The 23153-nt window shown below is 37.9% G+C and overlaps 2 pseudogenes; one reads left to right on the top strand and one right to left on the bottom strand.

Annotated features, from left to right (window-relative positions):
• LOC132659073 (testis-specific Y-encoded protein 1-like) overlaps positions 1–23153 on the bottom strand; it is a 598357-nt pseudogene that overhangs the window by 465990 nt on the left and 109214 nt on the right.
• Positions 14436–23072, top strand: LOC132658874 (uncharacterized; annotated as a pseudogene).

Raw genomic sequence — 23153 nt, 5'->3', positions numbered from 1 at the left:
AAAAAAGTCCATGTTTCATATGGCCACGTTTGGATATGTGAAATAGCCATCTTTGTATGTCCTGTCAAAGAATCTGCATTGAGATTTTCATCACTCTATTGTAAAAATTTCCACATTTTCTGCAGAGTATTTTGGGTCCATACTTTCATGTATGATGCACAGAGAATTCAGTATTTTAAGTTGGAAAAACATTATCCATTTGTATATGTGAATAATAGAGAATTTTATGTTTCACATCCTGAAATCTGTATGTAGAGTTTCATGTGTGAAACAGAATTTCTTTTTTTATGTAGGGCAATCTCATTTCAGATGTCTATACTTGGAACAGAAAACACTTTCATCAAGATGCCCCTTAGTTGCTATTTTTCTTCTGTCATTTCGGTGTTTTCATTGGGATAACTCAGGTTATTCATATCTCCCACATAAATTTTGTTTCTAACTTAAACTTCATTTAGATTTTTATATTTTCATGGTGTTCTCTGGACAGAAGTTAGATGGCAAGTCAACAGTATATAACGTTGACTTGTTCCTTTCCCGATTTTGTATCAGTTCATTGACCAATTCTAACTGCTGCACCTTGACTAGCATACACACTTCCCAGGAGATAAGTAAGGTATTTTCATATCTTATCTCTAATAATTTTACAAGATTATTATTATTATTATTATTATTTTGGTTTGTGTTATTTGCAGTGTCCAAGCCATTAGCAGAGACAGTTAAGCAGATATAGATGATTGTATGCTATTTCCTTGCCTATTCTATGATACAAACATCAGTCCATGTGTACTTCTTATGATTAAATAACTAACTAAACATTCCTGTGTTTGTTTGTTTGTTTTATTTTTGGTCATTTTTGCTGTTGTCATTTTTCTCTCTCTCTCTCTCTCATTTTTTTTTTTTTTAGGTATTCACGTACCAACTGGTAATTTCCTATGAACTTGCCATCTTATTCTAGAATAATTAAATTATTCATATGACAGTCTCTGATCTTTGATACGAACTGAATGGAGGTAAGCTTCGAATTGTGGTCAGACATCTGTACTCTGAGAAAATGTCAGGAATTAAAAAAAAAAATGCTAGATATATTCAAGCACTGACTTTTTGAGCCCAATTATGCTACTATATTTTACGTAGAAAAATATGCATTTCTTAAAGCTGATAACAATTCCTCATTACGAGAAATTTCCAAGGGTTAAAAACAACAACAACAACAACAACACAATATGCTTGATTGCATGTTGGAAGTCAAAGTAGTACCAATTACGTGTGTACATAAGCAACGTCCCATCAAACAGATTAATTCATGGAAACTAATATTTCCTGTTTTACTGTCAAGGAAAAAAGAATAATAGAGCTTTCCAGGAAAAACAGAGACGTTCCAAGAAGGCAGAATTGTAGGCAGATGTGAAATGCAACTCTCTCAATGAAATAATCACAAATAATACTTCTACATGGACAATAGTTCTCAAACAGCATCAGATAAATACTAGCAGAAAACCTTAGTCATCAGAGTGTCCCATGTGGTTTCCATACATACCTGGGCAGAAAGGAATTGAGAAGACAGAAGGAGAATAAGAGGAAGCAAGACAAAACCCTATGCTTCAGGTGGGAGATGGAGAAGCAGGAAAAAGATTTCCAGATTGAAACAAGCTCCTTCACTAGCTGGTAAATTATTTTGAACTAAAAGAAAACAAGATAATACAGCTGATGAAATATAATTTGGATAGAGTGAGAGTCACACAGACAATGTGTGTTGTGATCCTATATGGTCCCAAATGCAATGCTGCTCAACCAGTGTGCATGGGGTCTGGAAGCTGAAATATGGGATTTAGAGGGATCCTGGGGGAGGACTGCTTTTGACTATGTGGAAATTGCCTGACAGAGCATGTGCAAGTAGTTGTGTAGGAGGGAATGCCTTTTGAGAATTCCCAAACTGCCAAAAAGATAGGATCTAACTGTTGTGTCACACTTAGGAGGTAGAGATAGCTTGGTAGACTCTCACCTTCCCACCTGTTAACACTTACTACAAGGCAATAGAGAAAAACCAGCAGAAGTGCCACTCATGCTCCTGCAAACACAGACTAGAAAAGGATCCCATTAAGGCCAAATCTTTTCTGCCTATGGTTGCTGGCTCCTATTCCTATTTGGCACCGCCATGGTTCCAGCATTCCAAGCAGCTGTACCACCTCCTGTGCTCATCACGGCAGACCCCAGTGTGCCACAGGTGTCTCAGGACAGACTCCTTTGGTGACCACCCGTGAGGAAGGATGAAAATTACACCTGAGATCCAGAGACAGAGCCATTAAGGAAGAGGATTGGGAATCTTCCAATCAGTTGAGCATGCTGCAGATTAAATGCACAGGATTAATGACGCAGACCCTGTGTCTCTTGAATACATCAAAAGATAAGAAGAGGTCAAATGAAAAAAAAAATGCCCAGTCTCAGGCAGCTGTAAGAATGCACAGGAATTATAGCAGTTTTGAGTCTGAGGTGTCCTTAGAGATACCGAGAGTCCAGTTCTCTCCATCTTTGGAGAACTTCCCAAAGAGGTGTAGTTGTCCTCTGGCTCATTTTAAGGAAGGATGCTGACAGATGAGACACTAGGAAATATGTGATATTCTGTGATGCATTGATGTGCTGTGTTGGTTGTGCACTATTTTTCTCAATTATAGTCTTCTTTGTTACTACACATTGATTTGCCTTCGCAGAGAATTCCAAACAAATTTTTATTTTTATATAGGCATTTCTACTTTTACTTGGGTTTCCTATTTTCTGTGCCTTTTGTTGCTGTTGCATCACTTCATTTTTTAGCACTGGTATGCATTTCTATATTAACTGTGGTTTTCTGTTATTCTGTGGGGGCTTTTCTGATCTTATCAGATTTGCTTTCTTTATTCTTCAGTTGGCACTCTGCTCTGGTGTTGTTTTTGCCTTGAGATTTACTTGATTGGTTCTCTTTATGTATCTGTTGTCTTTTCTATTGTGTTTGTTGCTTGTTGTCCCTTTTATTTATTATGTACTTATTTGCAATTTATCTATGTTACTTTTTTTAGTCTCCTCAATCTATTACTATGGTATTGTAGTTCTCTGGGCATAAGTTGGGCGTGATGTTTCCAGGTGTCAGTACCTTAGAAGGTAACAGCCAGGAAGACCAGGGGTCTTCAAATGGAGGAAATATCCTGCAAGTGTCAGATATTTTTATATCTCTTAAGTGGCAGGAGGAAACAAACTAGCGATATTACTTTTTTCCTTTTCTATACAAATATAAAGAGAGGTTTCTCTTAAAATACTGTGCTGCCATAATGACACCTGGTGTCATCTGAAGTTAACTATGTTCAAACCTTGATATAACCAATGCAATTCTCCTTATGGATATGTTTGTCTTAAACTATGCTAATGTACTATGCTTTTACCCCAAGTTTGTCCTCAAGTCAGTTCCACCGAATGGCTCAGAACCCACTTGACAAACCAGTATGTTTTTCTTTTTTCTTCAGATATTATTTCCCTAATCTATGTGAACAAAACTATTTGTATTGTAATCTGTCCTCCTACAAGATTCAAGTTAATCATTTTATGGCCTGATCCCAAGATTATCCCAAAATGTATCTTATGTGTGAGGGGGGCCTGGTACCACTCTGAGTTTTAAAACATTCCTTTCTTTCATTAACAGACTGCTAGTGACTATAAAACATCCAACTGAAAACTAGCAGGGGGGTACTATTTCTGCCCCCTTCTGATACCTATGTCAGAAGTTTTCTCTATCTCCTTTATATTTAATGAAATTTTACTATGCAAAGCTCTGCGCGATCCAGCCTTGTCTCTGGTCCCGGATTGTACTCCTCTCCTCCAGAAGCCAAGAATCCTACGTCTTTTCATTCCACTACAACCTTTTACCCTGAGACCAGGATCAAGGGACACCAGAAAATTCCTGTCAACAGTGAATATAAACTGGTGACACTCTCCTTGAAGGACTCTTTCTTAATTTCAGATGCATAGCACCCAACTGGTTGCACAACACATGGCTGATGCCTCACACCACACAACAAGCAAGACAGAAAAATGCAAGCAATCATCAGCAGATAGACTGCCTAATGTCTGACTAATCCCATAGACACCTACAAATGACCCAAACGGATATGGTCCCACATTAGAGAGGGAACACTCAGCTGCAGACTCAAGAACATAGTTGTCAGTCTCTCCAGCTCCAAAGCCCACACTAGCCACTAATTCAACTTCATCGACTTGGAGTATAGACTAGGAGCAATAATTATAATGCAGTAGTTTGTGAAGAAATAGCCATTAACACAGTGAGTAGGGAAATATGAAGACAGAGAAATGTGTTGTGGGCAAAGGAATGTGGTAAAAACTCAGAACATAATGAAAGAAAAAATGACCAGGCTCCCTTAAAATGATTTTGGTAGTAAAGGTGATAAAACATTCCAAAAAAATATGTAATTCAGAAAAGATGAGAAACATTTCTGAAGGGCCTAGAAAAATGAATAAATAACAATAAACAATTAACAACACAAAAAAGGACTTTGGTCTCCTATATGCTAATACACACTCTTGTACAGCAGAAGCCAACACAACATTGGAAAGAAATTATCCTCCAATTTAGAAATGCAGTTTAAAATGAAACACAAGTGTTCAAAGGCACAAGAGACCTGACAAAGTTAATTGATATTTATAAGACACTTTACTAAAACACAGCAGAATACACATTTTTCTAAAGTGAAAATAAAATATCTTCATTATATATCACAAAGTGGATCTCAAATCAAGCCTTGGTAAATTTAAGATAATGATAATTGTATCAATCATATATATATATAACCACAATGCCATGATTTACATACTAGATTTTGCAGCGAGGACTGTGAAAAACAGTCATCCATGTAGACTAATAAATACACAACTACATCGCCAATAGATGACTCAATGAATCTGAAAGAAAATGAAAGAAAAATCTAAGAAGCAAATAATATTAAAAACATGATTACCCAAAAGTTATGGTGCATGCTAAAACAGTAAAAGAGTGAAGTTGATAAGTACTACACGTCTCAAATAATCAACATAACCTTAAATCTAAAGAATTTATAGATGGAAGAAAAAGCAGACAAAATTTCCAAAGTGAATAGAAAGGGAAAAATGATAAAAATCGGAGCAGCAATCAAAGAAAGGAAATGATGAAAATAAATAGCCAAGATCAGTATCACTAAAAGGGTTCTCTTTGACAGGAGGAAAAAAAAAGATAAATCATGGTCCAGACTTATTAAGAAAAAAAGGACAAACAGATCAATCATATTTGACATGACAGAGGATGACATTATAACTGATAACACAGAAAAAAAACAACAACAACAACAACAAAGAATCATTTAGGACTACTGCAAACAACTATAAATCAATAAAATTTAGAATTAATTCATAAATAAATGCTCAGAAATTCAATTAAGCAGAAACAGAAAATATGAAGATAGAAATTACAAACACTAATATTGAAATTGTGATGAAAACTTTCCAGTTGACAAACTTAAAGCCAGATGGCTTCACATTAAATTTTACGAACCAGTCAGAGAACTGCTAGCACATGCACTTCTGAAACTCTTCCAAAACTCTAGAGTAGAAAGAGAACCAAAACTCATTCTACAAGTCACCATCACCCTGATACCAACAAAGAGATAACCCAGAAAAAGAAAGCTAAAGACCAATATCACACAGATGAACAGAGGCAAATATGCTCACCAAAATATGAGCAAAACAAAAAATCCACCAATACCATAAAAGGATTGAACATGTTTATTAAGTGTGGCGTTTATTCCAGATATTGAAATATTCTTCAGTAGCTGCACATCAATGTATAGTGAAGGATGAAAACCATATGATCACCCCAATAACTGGAGAAAATTTTTTTATATAATTCAAAAAGTGTTTGTGATAGAAACTCTCCAAAACCTGAACATAGCAAAAACTACCTCAATTTATCAAAGGCACACAGTTCAAAACTACAACAGCATATCACCTCATACCATTCCAAATGGCCATCATTAAAAAAAAAAAAAATCTACAACAGGGGACTGCCTTGTTGGTCCAGTGGCTAAGGCACCATGATCCCTAAGCAAGGGTCCAGGGTTTAATTGATGGTCCTGGAATTAAATTGCACACACAGCAATTGAGGTTTGTGGCAACCAAATAAAGAAGTAAATATATACAGGTGCATATTGATGCATTTAAGTGGAATCCAGAAAACAGGTGCTGAATAACCTGTTTGCAGTGTAGGAAGAGAGGCAGTCATAGAAAACAGACTTGTGGACATAGTGCAGAAAGGACAAATGTAACATACCAAGTATGTAGTAGATAGCTATTGCTATGCAGTGCTCTAGTGGAGTCGGTTTTGGAGTAGGAGAGGAGCCCCAAGAGGGAGATGAGAGGACTGCTCAAAAGGGAGGCTTAGATATATTTACTAATAACTGATTAATTTTTCAGGGCAGCAGACACTAATACAACATTGTAAAGAAAGAAAAGCAGTTCTTGGCAAATTTGTGCTAGTGACAAGTAAAGCATAACCACTTCACACCAGTCAGAATGTCTGCAATCCAAAAATCTGCAAGCAATAAACACTGGAGAGGGTGTGGAGAAAGGGAACCCTCCTACACTGTTGGTGGGAATGCAAAGTAGTACAGCCACTATGGAAAACAGTGTGGAGATTCCTCAAAAAATTGCAAATAGAACTGCCATATGATCCAGCAATCCCACTTCTGGGCAAACACACTGAGGAAACCAGCATAGAAAGAGACACATGTACCCCAATGTTCATCGCAGCACTGTTTATAATAGCCAGGACATGGAAACAACCTAGATGTCCATCAGCAGATGAATGGAGAAAAAAGCTGTGGTACATATACACAATAGAATATTACTCAGCCGTTAAAAAGAATACATTTGAATCAGTTCTGTTGAGATGGATGAAACTGGAGCCGATTATACAGAGTGAAGTAAGCCAGAAAGTAAAACATCAATACAGTATACTAACACATATATATGGAATTTAGAAAGATGGTAATGATGACCCTGTATGCAAGACAGCAAAAAAGACACAGATGTGTATAGCGGACTTTGGGACTCAGAGGGAGAGGGAGAGGGTGGGATGATTTGGGCGAATGGCATTGAAACAGTTATACTATCATGTAAGAATCGAATCACCAGCCTATGTCTGATGCAGGATACAGCATGCTTGGGGCTGGTGCATGAGGATGACCCAGAGGGATGTTGTGGGGAGGGAGGTGGGAGGGGGGGTTCCTGCTGGGATCGCATGTACATCCGTGGTGGATTCAGGCCAATGTAGGTCGAAACCAATACAGTATTGTAAAGTAAAATAAAGTAAAAATAAAAATTTTTTTAAAAGCATAATAGTGCATGCCAATTAAAATGTGTACCCAGGATGGTTGTACTATGTATAGACAAGTCAAAAGCAAAATAAATAAATAATAATAATAATAATAATAATAATAATAATAATAATAATAATGAATAAAATAAATAAATGCAGAGCTATGTTAGCCAGAATAAATTCTACTCTACACTTGTATTCCTTCACTTCACTAATTTGTAATTATTTCTAAAAGAATGGTTTTCTAAAAGTAAAGTAAAGATATATGGTTATATGTTTTCATAAACTGATGTCACCAATTTTTGAGACCATGAATCCAGTCGTTTTAATAAGTAATAGCTGACCTTTGACTTTCAGAACTATGCTAAGTAGGAATTAGTAAACATTAGTACCTAGTTAACACTGAGGTACTGTATGAGAATCCCTTATATTGCAGTTCTAGAGTGTGTGCTACTGGCTGGAAACAATGCATAGTCCAAAAGTGGAGAATTATGTTTTCTTCATCAGGCTTTTCATTCTAAGAAGGATTTAATTATGAGAAGCAATTTCTCAAGTATTGAAAAAAGATTGCTCTGAAGAAGGATAGGAATATCCAGGTTTTACAGAAGTTTTGGTGCAACGATAGGTATGGAGAATGTCCAAATATTATGGTTAATGAAAGAAAACCAGGACACCTCAAGTAAATGGATGCAGATATATTCTACCAATGGGAAGATGCAAGAATCTGGGATTCTTGAAATAATCCTTTGAAAAGCACCATAACTAGAGGTAGTATCTAGTCTTTCTGTCTCACTTCATTTCTTCAGGTGTCAGGTGCAGTAACTAAGGACTTGATAGTGGGCAACTTGATTTAATCAAGAGCTCCCCCAGGTTTCACATTTATTGATGCAATGGCTTATGACTTGATGACTGCAGCATCATATGTTTAATGATAAGGCTGGCAAATTTCTTGCTTCACAGTGTGCTCTATTCTCTACAACCTCAGAAAAACTTACTCTCTCTAGAAGGATTCTTACACTCTCAAAGAAGTTGACTGTGGGCTTCTACCTCACAGGACATCAGTTCAGTTCTGTTCATTTCAGTCACTTAGTCGTGTCTAATTCTTTGCAACCCCATGAATCGTGGCAAGCCAGGCCTCCCTGTTCATCACCAACTCCAGGAATTCACTCTGACTCACATCCATCGAGTCAGTGATGTCATTCAGCCATCTCATCTTCTGTCATCCCCTTCTCCTCCTGCCCCAGTCCCTCCCAGCATCAGACTCAGCGGACCTAAGGTAATGTGAAAATACCTAAACAGGTTTAGTACAAATCCCAAAGAGACAGGAGACTGATGGCAAACTATGAATCTGAAGAATATGACCAAAACAATGCAAGAATAGGAATGGTAAATATATATATATACTGTGTATATTCTTATCTCTCAGTTCAATTCAGGTCTGTTCAGTTGCTTAGTGGTGTCTGACTCTTTGGGACCCCATGAATTGCAGCAAGCCAGGCCTCCCTGTCCATCACCATCTCCAAGAGTTCACTCAAACTCACCTCAGTCAGATCGGTGATGGCATCTGGTCATATCATCCTCTGGCGTCCCCTTTTCCTGCTACCCGCAATCCCTCCCAGCATCAGAGTCTTTTCCAATGAGTCAGCTCTTCACATGAGGTGGCCAAAGTACTGGAGTTTCAGCTTTAACATCATTCCTTCCAAAGATCACCCAGGGCTGCTCTTTTCAGAATAGACTGGTTGGATCTTCTTGCAGTCTAGGGAAATCTCGAGTCTTCTCCAATTACCCAGTTCAAAAGCATCAATTATTCGTTGCTCAGTATCTATCTATCTATCTATCTATCTATCTATCTATCTATCTATCTGTCTGTCTATATATATACATACATACACACAGATACATATATTTCCAATTGTACCTGAAATTTATCTGGAATATTCTCAAAAATATGCTTTACATAAAGGCATAACACAACTCTTAGTATTTTAAATCATACCAAGTAGGTTCTCCGAAAACCAAGATGTGAAGCTAAAATTTAAAAATGGGACGTGTGTTTGCAAATTTGTCAATGTGTGAAAAATTAAACAAGACATTCATAAAGAAACCATATTTCAAAGGGTAAGTCACAAAGGAAATTATATCATCCTCTGAGGTGAATGTAAGTGAAAGCACGTTTAGCAAATCATCAGATCCTGCCAAAGTAAATACCTACAGTTATATACCTCCTGCAAACTATACACTGCTACCTCTAGACAGCAAAATTATGTATCTAAACTTTTGACATATACGTATGCATGTATATGTGTAGCTGTATGTAAACTCATGATTGCCCAGATAGTACTGGTAATAAGGAACCTGCCTTCTAACACAGAGGTCATAATACATGGAGGATCGATTCATGGGTTGGGAAGATCTCCTGGAACTAAGGATGGCAAACCATTCTTGTTTATTCACCTTGAGACTCCCATGGATTGAGAATACACGATGGTGACAGCCTGTTTGATAGTGTCAGAAAGGAGTGTAGTGGCTTAAAACATGAAATATCACTTGAACGGGTTCTAATATATATAGTACACTTGTTCCTTTAATATACTGCCAATGATACGCTCAGCAAAAAAAAAAAAAAAAAGTTCACTTACTTATTTCACTTCAGTCACAGGGTCGTGTCAGACTCTTTCTGGCCCTATGAATCGCACCACACCAGGCCTCCCTGTCCATCACCAGCTCCCTGAGTTCACTCAAATATATGTTCTTCGAGAGGACAATACCATCAAGCCATCTCATCCTCTGTCATTCCTTTCTTCTCCTGATCCAAATCCCTCCCATCATAAGAGATTTTTAGGAGTCAACTCTTCACATAATGAGGTCAAAGTACTGGAGTTTCAGCTTTAGCATCAGTGCTTCCAAAGAACATCCAGGACTGATCTTTTTAAGGATGTGCTGATGGGATCTCCTTGTAGTCCAAGGGACTCTCAAGAATCTTTCCCAACACCACAGTTCAAAAGCATCAATTCTTTGGCACTCAGGTTTCTTCACAGTCCAACTCTCACATTCATACATGACCACTGGAAAAACCAGAGCCTTGGCTAGACAGACTTTGTTCGTAATGTATTGTCGCTGATTTTTATATTCTATCTACTTTGGCATAACTTTCCTTCCAAGATGTAAGCATCTTTTTAATTTCAGTGCTGTAATCACCATCTGCAGTCATTTTGGAGCCACAAAATAATAAAGTCTGACACTGTTTCCACTGTTTCTCCATCTCTTTCCCATGAAGTGATGGGACCAGATGTCATGGTCTTCACTTTCAGAATGTTGAATTGAAGCCAACTTTTTCACTCTACTTTTTCACTTTCATCAAGAGACTTTTTAGTTCCTCTTCACTTTCTGCAATAAGGTTGGTGTCATCTGAATATCTGAGGTTATTGATAATTCTCCTGGTAATCTGAATTGAGCTTGTACTTCCTGCAGCCTATTGTTTCTCATGATGTACTCTGCATACAAGTTAAATAAGTAGGGTGACCATATACGGCCTTGGCATACTACATTTAATATTTGAAACCAGTCTGTTATTCCATGTCCAGTTCTAACTGTTGCTTTCTGACCTGCATATAGGTTTCTCCAGAGGCAGGTCAGGTGGTCTGGTATTTCCATCCTTTTCAGAATCTTCTACAGTTAATGTGATCCACACATTCAAAGGATTTGGCATAGTCAATAAAGCAGGAATAGGTGTTTTTCTTGAACTCTCTTGCTTTTTCCATGATCCATCGGATGTTGGCAATGTGATCTCTGGTTCCTCTGCCTTTTATAGAACCAGCTTGAACATCTGGAAGCTCACAGTTCATGTATTGCTGTAGCCTGTCTTGGAGAATTTTGAACATTACTTTACTAACGTGTGCTCCTGCTGCTGCTAAGTCACTTCATAAGTGCAACTGTGTGGTAGTTTGAGTGTTCATTGACATTGCCTTTCTTTCAGATTGGAATGAAAACTGACCTTTTCCAATCCTGTTGCCACTGCTGAGTTTGCCAGGTTTGCTGGCATACTCAGTGCAGCACTTTCACAGCATCATTTTTCAGCTTTTGAGATAGTTCAACTGGCATTCTATCACCTCCATACGCTTTGTTCCTAGTGATGCTTTCTAAGACCCACTTGATTTCACATTCCAGAATGTTTGGCTCTCAGTGAGTGATTGCACCATCATGATTATCTGCATCTTAAAACTCTTTTTTTGTACAGTTCTGTGTATTCTTGCAACCTCTTCATAATATCTCCTGCTTCTGTTTCATCCGTACAATTTCTGTCCTTTATTGAACCCATCATTGCATAAAATATTCCCTTTCTATCTCTAATTTTCTTGAAGAGAACTCTAGTCTTTCTTATTCTGCTGTTTCCTTCTATTTCTTTGAATTGATCCCTGAGGAAGGCTTTCTTATCTCTGTTTGCTATTAGTTTGGATCTCTGCATTCAGATTCATATATCTTTTTTTGTTTCTTTGCTTTTTCCTTCCTTTTTCAACAGCTATTCATAAGGCCTCCACAGACAGCCATTTTGCTTTTTTGCATTTCATTTCTAGGGGATGGTCTTAGTTCCTGTCTCCTGCACAAGGTCATGGACATCCATCCATTGTTCATCAGGCAATTTGTCTATCAGGCCTAGTCCCTTAAATCTATCAGATCTAGTCCATTAAGTGTATATTTCACTGTGTAATGATAAGGCATTTGACTTATGTCATACCTGAATGATCTAGTGGTTTTCCCTACTTTCTTCAATTTAAGTCTGAATTTGGCAAAAAAAAAAAAAAAAAAAAAAAAAAGAAGTTGATGATCTGAGCCACAGTCAGCTCCCGGTCTTATTTTTGCTGACTGTATAGAGTTTCTCCATCTTTGGCTGCAAAGATAGAATTTATCTAATTTCGGTCTTGACCATCTAATAATGTCCATGTGTAGAGTCTTCTCTTTTATTGTTGGAAGATAGTGTTCGCTATGACGAGTGCATTCTCTTGGCAACACTCTATTAGCCTTTGCCCTGCTACATTCATTATGCCAAGGCCAAATTTACCTGTTACTCCAAGTGTTTCTTGATTTCCTGCTTTTGCAGTCCAGTCCCCTGTAAAGAAAAGGATATATATATATATAATTATATATTATATATTATATATTATATATATATTATAAATTTATATATATTATAAAATTATATATATAATTTTCACTATATTTCTATATTTCACTATATTGATTCTTCCAATCCATGAACATGGTATATTTCTCCATCTATAAGTGTCCTCTTTGATTTCTTTCATCAGTGTTTTATAGTTTTCTATATATAGGTCTTTAGTTTCTTATATATATATATATATATAAAATATTAGTTCTAAAAGGGCTTGTGAGTCTTCATAGAACCATTCAACTTCAGCTTCTTCAGCTTTTCTGGTTGGGGCAAAGGCTTGGATTACTGTGAAACTGAATGATTTGCTGTGGAAACGAACAGAGATTATTCTTTCATTTTTGAGATTGCATCCAAGTACTGCATTTAAGACTCTTTGGTTGACCATGATGGCTACTCCATTTCTTCTAAGGGACTCCTGCCCACAATACTAGATATAATGTTCACCTGAGTTAAATTCACCCATTCCAGTCCACTTCAGTTCGCTGACACCTAGAATGTTGACCTTCACTGTTACCGTCTCCTGTTTGACCACTTCCAAGTTGCCTTGATTCATGGACCTGACATTCCAGGTTTCTGTGTAATACTGCTCTTTACAGCATCAGACCTTGCCTCTATCATCAGTCACATCCACAACTTGGTATTGTTTTTGCTTTGTCTTCATCCCTTTTTTCTTTCTGAAGTTATTTCTCCACTGATCTCCTGTAGCATATTGGGCACCAACTGTCCCAGAGAGTTTCTCTTTCATTACCATATCATTGTGCTTTTTCATGCCATTCATCGGGTTCTCAAAGCAAGAATACTGAAGCAGTTTGCCATTCCTTTCTCTATGGACCACATTCTTTCAGACCTTTCCACTATGACCTGCCCATCCTTGCGGCACCACATGGCATGGCTTAGTATCACTGAGTTAGACAAGGCTGCAGTCCATGTGACAAGATTGGCTAGTTTTCTGAGATTATAGTTTCAGAGTGTCTGCAATCTGATGCCCTCATAAGTGAAATCAGATCCTAAAGATTGTCTTCCTAAACGTACAACGTTGATAACAATTTTTGCAAAGCAAAAGTTAAAAACCAGGAATAAAAATTAGACTCATTTAAAAAGTGAAAAGAAAAAAGGAAATGAAAATTAAGGCCAAATTCATTCATATATAAATATGAAGTGTTTAAAGAATAGATGTATGTGCTTTTATTTGAAAGGTAATAATAGTTAATAGAAATATAAGTTTAGGGTATAAAAAAGGACTAACATTGTTAAAAGTTAAAGAGATCATATAGACATAGACCTCAGATTTCAATAAAAAGGAAAAGTTTGCTTTTTGGTGTCAGTACACTGTTAGATAGTCCCTAGCTGAAGCTTGTACTTGTTGTCAAATTATACTATTGTCTCTCAGTTGAACAGTCTCGGTATTAATTAAAGATATATTCTGTTGAACCTGTCATTTCTGGGTTCATTCACACTTCTTTGTTTATATTTCCTTCTTTTGTTTGAAAGCCTCTCTGTACATGGTTTTCAACATGAAATGAGGGTACGGTAGCCTCTCATTCGACCTCACTTGTTTAGTGTTTGGGCAGTGAAGTGGGGCACTGAAAACAAATACCTCTGGGATATGTGGGGGTGCTTGAGGTGGATTAATCACACTGGGATTGCCAGTGACAAGCATGACATGTCCTTCCTGGGTCCACCCTTCTCAGCCTCCCGGTTGATACATGAGGGCACTGTCCCACCTGGGCTCTGTGTTTCATGCACTTCCCAGCCAGGCAAGCACTTAGGTGCTTGGCAAGGGCACTGACCACGATTGGCTCTGTGCTTTTTGCTCTCCACAATCCAAATTCTCAGGTGGCTGGTTGGAGGGCAAGGCACAGTCTCAAGTGGGCCATGCCTCTTATGCAGCTCTCTGGTCTCAACCACACAGTTTGCTACCTGTGCCAGAGTGCACAGTCTCAGCTGTGCCATGTGTCTCCTCATGGTAGCTGACTCCAGGCTGTCATGATCCTGGCCTATGTGAACTGTCCATGAGCCCAGGTATTCATCATTAGCAAATGTCAACCAGCTTAGGGCTTGGAGGGGATGTCTCTGGGACCAAGACACCAGTAACCTATTTCCTTCTGACTCTGGCAGTCGTACACATTCCTCTCTACCTCCATGTAGGAAAGGGTCTTAAATGGAAGCTGGCTTGCTCTCCTTTGGTATTTTCTAGTGCACAGTCTTCTGTTCTGTGAGTGTTCCATAGTTCAATATGTGGCCTTAGAGCCTTCTTGTAGGAAAGGACCTTTCTAAAATGGCTGTCTCTACATGATCCTCTACATGGAAAACCCTAAAGACTCCACCAGAAAATTACTAGAGCTAATCAATTAATATAGTAAAGTTTCAGGATACAAAATCAACACACAGAAATCCCTTGCATTCCTATACACTAATAATGAGAAAGTAGAAAAAGAAATTAAGGAAACAATTCCATTCACCATTGCAACGAAAAGAATAAAATACTTAGGAATATATCTACCTAAAGAAACTAAAGACGTATATATAGAAAACTATAAAACACTGATGAAAGAAATCAAAGAGGACACTTATAGATGGAGAAATATACCATGTTCATGGATTGGAAGAATCAATATAGTGAAAATGAGTATACTACACAAAGCAATTTACAAATTCAATGCAATCCCTATCAAGCTACCAGCCATATTTTTCACAGAACTAGAACAAATAATTTCAAGATTTGTATGGAAATACAAAAAACCTCGAATTGCCAAAGCAATCTTGAGAAAGAAGAATGGAACTGGAGGAATCAACTTGCCTGACTTCAGGCTCTACTACAAAGCCACAGTCATCAAGACAGTATGGTACTGGCACAAAGACAGACATATAGATCAATGGAACAAAATAGAAAGCCCAGAGATAAATCCACACACATATGGACACCTTATCTTTGACAAGGGGGCACGAATATACAATGGAGTAAAGACAATCTCTTTAACAAGTGGTGCTGGGAAAACTGGTCAACCACTTGTAAAAGAATGAAACTAGACCACTTTCTAACACCACACACAAAAATAAACTCAAAATGGATTAAATATCTAAATGTAAGATTAGAAACTATAAAACTCTTAGAGGAGAACATAGGCAAAACACTCTCAGACATAAATCACAGCAGGGTCCTCTATGATCCACCTCCCAGAATTCTGGAAATAAAAGCAAAAATAAACAAATGGGATCTAATTAAAATTAAAAGCTTCTGCACAACAAAGGAAAATATAAGCAAGGTGAAAAGACAGCCTTCTGAATGGGAGAAAATAATAGCAAATGAAGCAACTGACAAACAACTAATCTCAAAAATATACAAGCAACTTATGCAGCTCAATTCCAGAAAAATAAACGACCCAACCAAAAAATGGGCCAAAGAACTAAATAGACATTTCTCCAAAGAAGACATACGGATGGCTAACAAACTCATGAAAAGATGCTCAACATCATTCATTATTAGAGAAATGCAAATCAAAACCACAATGAGGTACCATTTCACACCAGTCAGAATGGCTGCGATCCAAAAATCTGCAAGCAATAAATGCTGGAGAGGGTGTGGAGAAAAGGGAGCCCTCCTACACTGTTCGTGAGAATGCAAACTAGTACAGCCACTATGGAATACAGTGTGGAGATTCCACAAAAAATTGCAAATAGAACTACCTTATGACCCAGCAATCCCCCTGCTGGGCATACACACCGAGGAAACCAGAATTGAAAGAGACACATGTACCCCAATGTTCATCGCAGCACTGTTTATAATAGCCAGGACATGGAAACAACCTAGATGTCCATCAGCAGATGAATGGATAAGAAAGCTGTGGTACATATACACAATGGAGTATTACTCAGCCATTAAAAAGAATTCATTTGAATCAGTTCTGATGAGATGGATGAAACTGGAGCCAATTATACAGAGTGAAGTAAGCCATAAAGTAAAACAGCAATACAGTATACTAACACATATATATGGAATTTAGAAAGATGGCAATGACGACTCTGTATGCAAGACAGGAAAAAAGACACAGATGTGTATAGCGGACTTTTGGACTCAGAGGGAGAGGTAGAGGGAGAGGGTGGGATGATTTGGGAGAATGGCATCCTAACATGTATACTAGCATGTAAGAATTGAATCGCCAGTCTATGTCTGACGCAGGGTGCAGCATGCTTGGGGCTGGTGCATGGGGATGACCCAGAGAGATGTTGTGGGGAGGGAGGTGGGATGGGGGTTCATGTTTGGGAACGCATGTAAGAATTAAAGATTTTAAAATTTAAAAAAAAAAAAAGAATAAAAAATAAAAATTAAAAAAAAAAGAAAATGGCTGTCTCTAGTGTTCCCATGGTTTATATTTCTATGTCATCTTAGCTCCACCAGATTGTCCTCAGGGCACTAAATCCAATGGTTCCCAACATAGTGTGTTTGATACATTACAGGCCTCCCTCCCAGGTCTCATGCATGACAGTGGACAGAAGCATCTGAGACAGTTCTCAGCTAGTAATTGCATGTATTGGCATAATCTGTGTTTTTCTTCTTTTTCCCCCTTGTGCTGCTCCCCCCCCCCAAAACCTATGAGACAGAGTTTCCTATCTTGCGTTAATTATCCTCCTTACGATTCTCTCTCCAAGGGGGGTTCTCAGTCCCTAAAATCTTTTCTTCCCTTACATCTCTTATTTTGTCTTACCTCCTTTCTAAGAGATGGGTTTTCCTGTCTCAGTTTCTAGGGCCCATCAACATCGTTCAAATTGATTTCTAGAAACTGTTCCATGTGCAGTTGATCCTTTGATGGATTTGTGTGAGAGAAAGTGGACTGTGTCTCCCTTTCTCTCTCATTATGAGATGCCACCATGATCCTGGGAGATCCATTTTACTAACTGAAATCTTGTTGTTCAGTCACAAAGCCATATCTGAGTCTCTGTGACCTCTTGGACTGCAGCACACAAGGCCTGTCTGTCCCTCTCCATCACCCAGGGTTTGCTGAAATCACATCCATTGAATGGGTGAAGCTATACAACCTTCTCCTTCTTTCTCACCCACACCTTCTCCTGATTTCATTGTTTCCTAAGAATCGGGGTCTTTTTTATTGAGTCAGTTCTTTGTTCAGGTGGTCAAAGCTTTGGGGACTCATCTTCATCATCAGTGATTCTAATGCTTCTTCAGAGTTGATTTCCTTTTACTGGCTTCATCTCCTTGCAATCTAATGGACACTCAGAAGCCATCCCTGGCAGAGCAGTTTGGTGTTCTCACATCTGTACATGTCTACTGGAAAGACCATAGATGTGACTAAAAGTGCCTCCATTGCTCAAGTCATGTCTTCACTTTTTAACACACTCTCTAAATTTGTGATAGCTTTTCTTCCAGCAAGCAATTGTTTTCTAACCTTATAGCTGCCATCACGATTTGCAGTGTATTTTGAACCAAGATAGGTAATCTGTTACTGCTTCTGCTTTTCCACTTTCATTTCCCATAAAACTGTGGAACCAGATGTTATGGTCTTACTTTGGGTAATACTGAAAAGGAAATGGCAAACCACTCCAGTGTTCTTGCCTGGAGAATCTCAGGGACTGGTGAGCCTGGTGGGCTGCCATCTCTGGGGTCTCACAGAGTTGGTCACAACTGAAGTGACACAGCAGCAGCAGCAGCAGCAGCAGAGAAATAAAATGTACTGTTTACTCTATGATTTCCTGTGAACAGTGAGAATTATTGTATTATTGTACCTTTGTTTTCCCTCACTCTTTTGGATCAGAAATTATTGTCTGAGAATATTCTAAGATGATAGTTACTCATTATATATTATACTACTGGTTATAAGTTTCCTGCTAGAGCATTTGTGCCATACTTCTGTGACAACTGGGTAAAATATAACAAAATATACAACCTATAATATGTTTTTCCATTAATATAGTATATTGAGCCTGCTCATGTTATCTAGTTAGATTTTCTCTAATGTGGCTACTACCAAAATACAAAGGAGGACAAGGTACAAGACAAATGATGTGGATGGAGACAGGAACTTGAAGCCCTGTGGCATGAAGCTAGAGAAATTTTGCTTATTAATGATTTATATTGAAATATTTATGGGGAGGGAGGTGGGAGGGGGGTTCATGTTTGGGAATGCATGTAAGAATTAAAGATTTTAAAATTTAAAAAATAAAAAACTAAAATAAAAAAAAAATATTTGGTACCAGAAGTTGAAAGTGATGAAAGAAAACTCTACATACTGAATTATGGAGAAGTGATTTTTATGTACAAATCATATTATCTCAATGTCCATCTACTCAGAAGAGCCTGTCTATGATCTATGCATAGTGCACTGGGCATCTATTCTACCCATTAAGTGGGTAGCTGTTTTCCCAAATCCAGCTGGTTGACCATTGTGCATGTGGTTGCAACATGTTCTTATGTTACTACAGACTTGAATGTTTAAAATGGTATCCAACGTGGGGAGAGCAACAGCTTTCTTCAGCAATATTGCTAAGTAAATGAGAGTTGTGATATTATGGCCTCAGGGTGTCCTCATATCTTTGAACCCCATCTCTTATTACAGAAAGAATAGTGGAAGATGAGCTAGATTAAAGGAGAGCCTTTCAGCAGTAGAATCTTAAGTATTCAGCCAGTAATTTATTAAGCAATGTTGGGTTTCCCAAACAGTTCATTTAAGGTCTTGGGAGCAAGCTAAGTGTTTGGCCACCTAAATAAAGTTGCCTAAAATTTTATTTGGCATATCCACAAGTAAACATATGTTTGTATGTGTGTGCATATAAAACAAGTACAATGGCTTTTAATTCCTGTTAGATATAACAGCATGGAAAAAATTAAAATACAAATGTAGAATGCTTCAAAATCTACTCAGTTATTCAATATTTGTAAGTGGAAATATTTCAAAATATGTTTTCTTGGCTGCATGTAAATTATGAGGACTCTTTATATCACTACCCTTTCTCCTGTTAATAAATATCTAATAATTTCAAAATTTATCCAGGTTTAATGAAAAAAATAGACAGATATAGAAATATATATATACATATTTATATGAATAGATATTTATGTGTATAGATATGCAAATATCTATATAAAATAGGCAGATATGTTTCCATAAGAGAAAATATTAATACCAACCTTAGCTCTCAGAAGTATTTCCAACTCCATGCTCCATTTCAACAGGAAATGGCCAAAATTTTTCCTGATTCAAACACTTCAAGAACTGGAAGCCTGTAGACCTCCTTGTGTTCCAAGAGTAATTTTGATCATAAGAGCTAGGAAAACAACAACAACAACGACAACAAACAGAAACAAAGGAAAATAATCAAGTGATAGAGAATAGTAATGATTTATCCATTAAGCAAAGTCAAAGGTCTTTATTTCTTCCTCAAGGGCCATCAATAACATTTTGAGCAATATCCTGTGAACAGTTTTAGAGATGCTAAAGCCCACGCAGGCTGAAATGCATTCACATAGACCACAGAGAGTCGATGATGTGTACCCAATATCCTCAGTAACAGGCCATTCGTAGAATGCCCCAAAACCGTGGAGTGTGATCAATCATTAAACTCCTTCCCTTGAAAGTATTTGGGAATTTGGGTCTTTGAAGCACCAAAGAGTTCTAGGACACCTTTCCTGATCCTATAATAAGCACAGGCCTTCACTGAAACCCACAGTCAGTTTATTGATTTTACTGCACAACAGCAAGTAGACCCAAGTTTGCTTGGGTAACAGTAATGGATATTAAGAATGTGTGTATAGAAGGGTGATAAATACCTTTTATTTCAGATATCAAGTAGATTTATTGATGTGATTTTTCCATGTAAAAATTCTTTAGGAATGAGGTTTTGCAGGCTTCATGGCTTTGGTTACTATTTCTTTAAGCAGTCTGTATTTTAAGTTGATGCTGAAGTAAATTCTGTTTGAACATGTCCCTCCAATTCCTAGGAGACCAGTGACTTTGTGATGTCACAGTTACCCTTCAGTTGCTTGGAGACCAGTGACTTAGTGATGTCATAGCTTTTTGACTTTGAGAACCACTGCGGTGGTCTAGAGAGTATCTCTCTGTATACCAGCCAAGCAGCATTTGAAGTTACAGTGTGTAGAATCAGACAAATGAGAAAAGTACCTGAAGAAAGATTTCTCTGAGATGGCACATATTTCTTCAGAAATTCAAGGTGGGCCTCCTAAGGCTGAATCAACTGGTTCAGAAACCTCCATTAGATCTCCTTTGTATGGTTATACACTTACTGGGGACTCATTTTTGACATCTATGATTGAAGAATATACTTTTCAGGCTTTGTCTGAGGATCTTGTAATCAAAAGTCCATGCTACACATAGTCTGTCTCTGAAACAGATGAGCTGAATGCTTTTCTTTTATTCACACTTTCCCAAAACATTGGGATATAGTTGCAAATTATCAGCTTGAATCTATTTGGTGGGATGAGAGTGGCATATGGATAGTGATCAATGAAGAAGTCTACCTGACTTTCTGGAAGAAGAAACCATCTCTTGAGCAAGATATTCCAAAAATCTCACTTATTGGCAACATGTAAGATTAAATCATGTGACCTAGAAAACATGTTCACATATGTAGCTAAAACGGAATTTGAAAATGATATAGAAATTTTTTGAAAAACTTACTTTTTGAAGTTGAGAACAGCTGGAGTTTTAAATATTGAACATTTAAAAAAACTTTCCTAGCAACATGAAACAAGATACAGGCTCCGAACCCACTTAAAGTTTACTTACTGTATATGTGCAACATATTTCTGGTAGAGGAGCGTAATTGTTTCTAACATGTTACTGGTATGCCCAGTGTCCGAGTCCCCAAAACTGAGAGAATAAGATATCCACAGCAATGCAAAAGCATAAAGGGATTTATTGCTAGCTCGAGCCAGGGCTCCTGTCACATCCAACACAGTGGAGTAGAACAAGAGCCCCAAGCCCAGATTTACAGCAGTATTTATAAGTTTAGAACAAAGACATGGAGTTGGCAAGGGTTGATTGGCTGCAGGGGTTTCCTGGTATTTACTGAATGGCCAGTTATCATCCCTCTGATTGGCCCGAGTTATCATCCCCAGAAGACCCAGAAGCATGACTCAGGGATTATTTTTGGCCTAGTGCACCTCTCTGAGCCTGTCATGGCTCTGGTGAAGTTGTAGCAGTTACCTGTTAAAACTACTAATGGAGGTGTTTTATTTGATGCTATTTAATTGGTGTCACTAAAGGAATACATTTTTATAACTTAGCTTTGATTGTCAGTTTTACCTTGATTTATGAGAAAACTAAATAATTTAACCCTTTGCTCTTAGTTACCGACCTACTATAAATCAAAATTTAAAATAAGCCATCCCCAACTTTTAGTAAAAATGCAAAGAAGAGTCTCCAATATTTTCATTAGTTCGAGATAACAAGAATTATGTTAAAGGAAGGGACAACAAAGATGATCATAACTCTGATTTTCTTCCAGAAATGAGTGGAGAGATTGCATTTTCAGCCTCCACTTTACGTGTGCCTTTCATACAAAAGCCTCATACCAGCCAGATAGTTGCTAATACAAGCGCTGTATCTCCATGTGACTTAAATTCCCCATCAGCAATATCAGTTAGACAAACAGACCAGATTGTGGTAGATCAACCTGCTGTTTTAAAAACGTTGAGCATTTTCAATTGGCACTCACATAGCAGGTACACTCAAGTTAATAGCCACGTTGAAGACTTTGCTTCTACAACTACGGTTACTTCTCAAACCCACATTGTATCTCCATTCAATTTAGTTCAGTTCAGTTCAGTTCAGTCACTCAGTAGTGTCCGACTGTCTGCAATGCCATAAATCACAGCACGCCAGGGCTCCCTGTCCATCACCAACTCCCAGAGTTTACTCAGAGTCATGTCCACCGAGTCAGCGGTGCCATCCAGCCATCTCATCTTTGGTCGTCCCCTTCTCCTCCTGCCCCCAACCCCTCCCAGCATCAAAGTCCTCCAATGAGTCAACTCTTTTCATGAGGTGGCCAAAGTACTGGAGTTTCAGCTTTAGCATCATCCCTTCCAAAGAAATCCTCAGGTTGATTTCCTTTAGAATGGACTGATTGGATCTCTTTGCAGTCCAAGTGACTCTCAAGAGTCTACTCCAGCACCACAGTGCAAAAGCATCAATTACTCAATGCTTAGCCTTCTTCACAGTCCAACTCTCACATCCATACAGGACTACTGGAAAAATCATAGCCTAGACTAGACGAACCTTTGTTGGCAAAGTAATGTCTCTGCTTTTGAATATACTATCTAGGTTGGTCACAACTTTTCTTTCAAGGAGTAAGCATCTTTTAATTTCAAGAGCAGTTATTCTGGACTGATGGTGGAGCCTTCTAAATTTCCAGTCAGGAATAGTGATATGTTCAGCCCATGACAGTCCTTTTCCTATCCTGCAATAGAGAGGCAACTCATGGTCCTCATGGAGTAAGCAAGAAACAAAATCAATGGTTGATCCTAAATATATTTCATTTTGAAATACTCTGAGCAGAGTCCCTGCTTGTTGGACTATCCACACCATCCTGAAGACTACCTATAAATATTGGCAATCTCAGATT

This window comes from Ovis aries, chromosome Y, assembly GCF_016772045.2.
Source record: "Ovis aries strain OAR_USU_Benz2616 breed Rambouillet chromosome Y, ARS-UI_Ramb_v3.0, whole genome shotgun sequence".
NCBI classification, from domain to species: Eukaryota; Metazoa; Chordata; class Mammalia; order Artiodactyla; family Bovidae; genus Ovis; species Ovis aries.
Note: the sequence above shows the minus strand (reverse complement) of the source record. Positions and strands in the feature narration are given on the sequence as shown.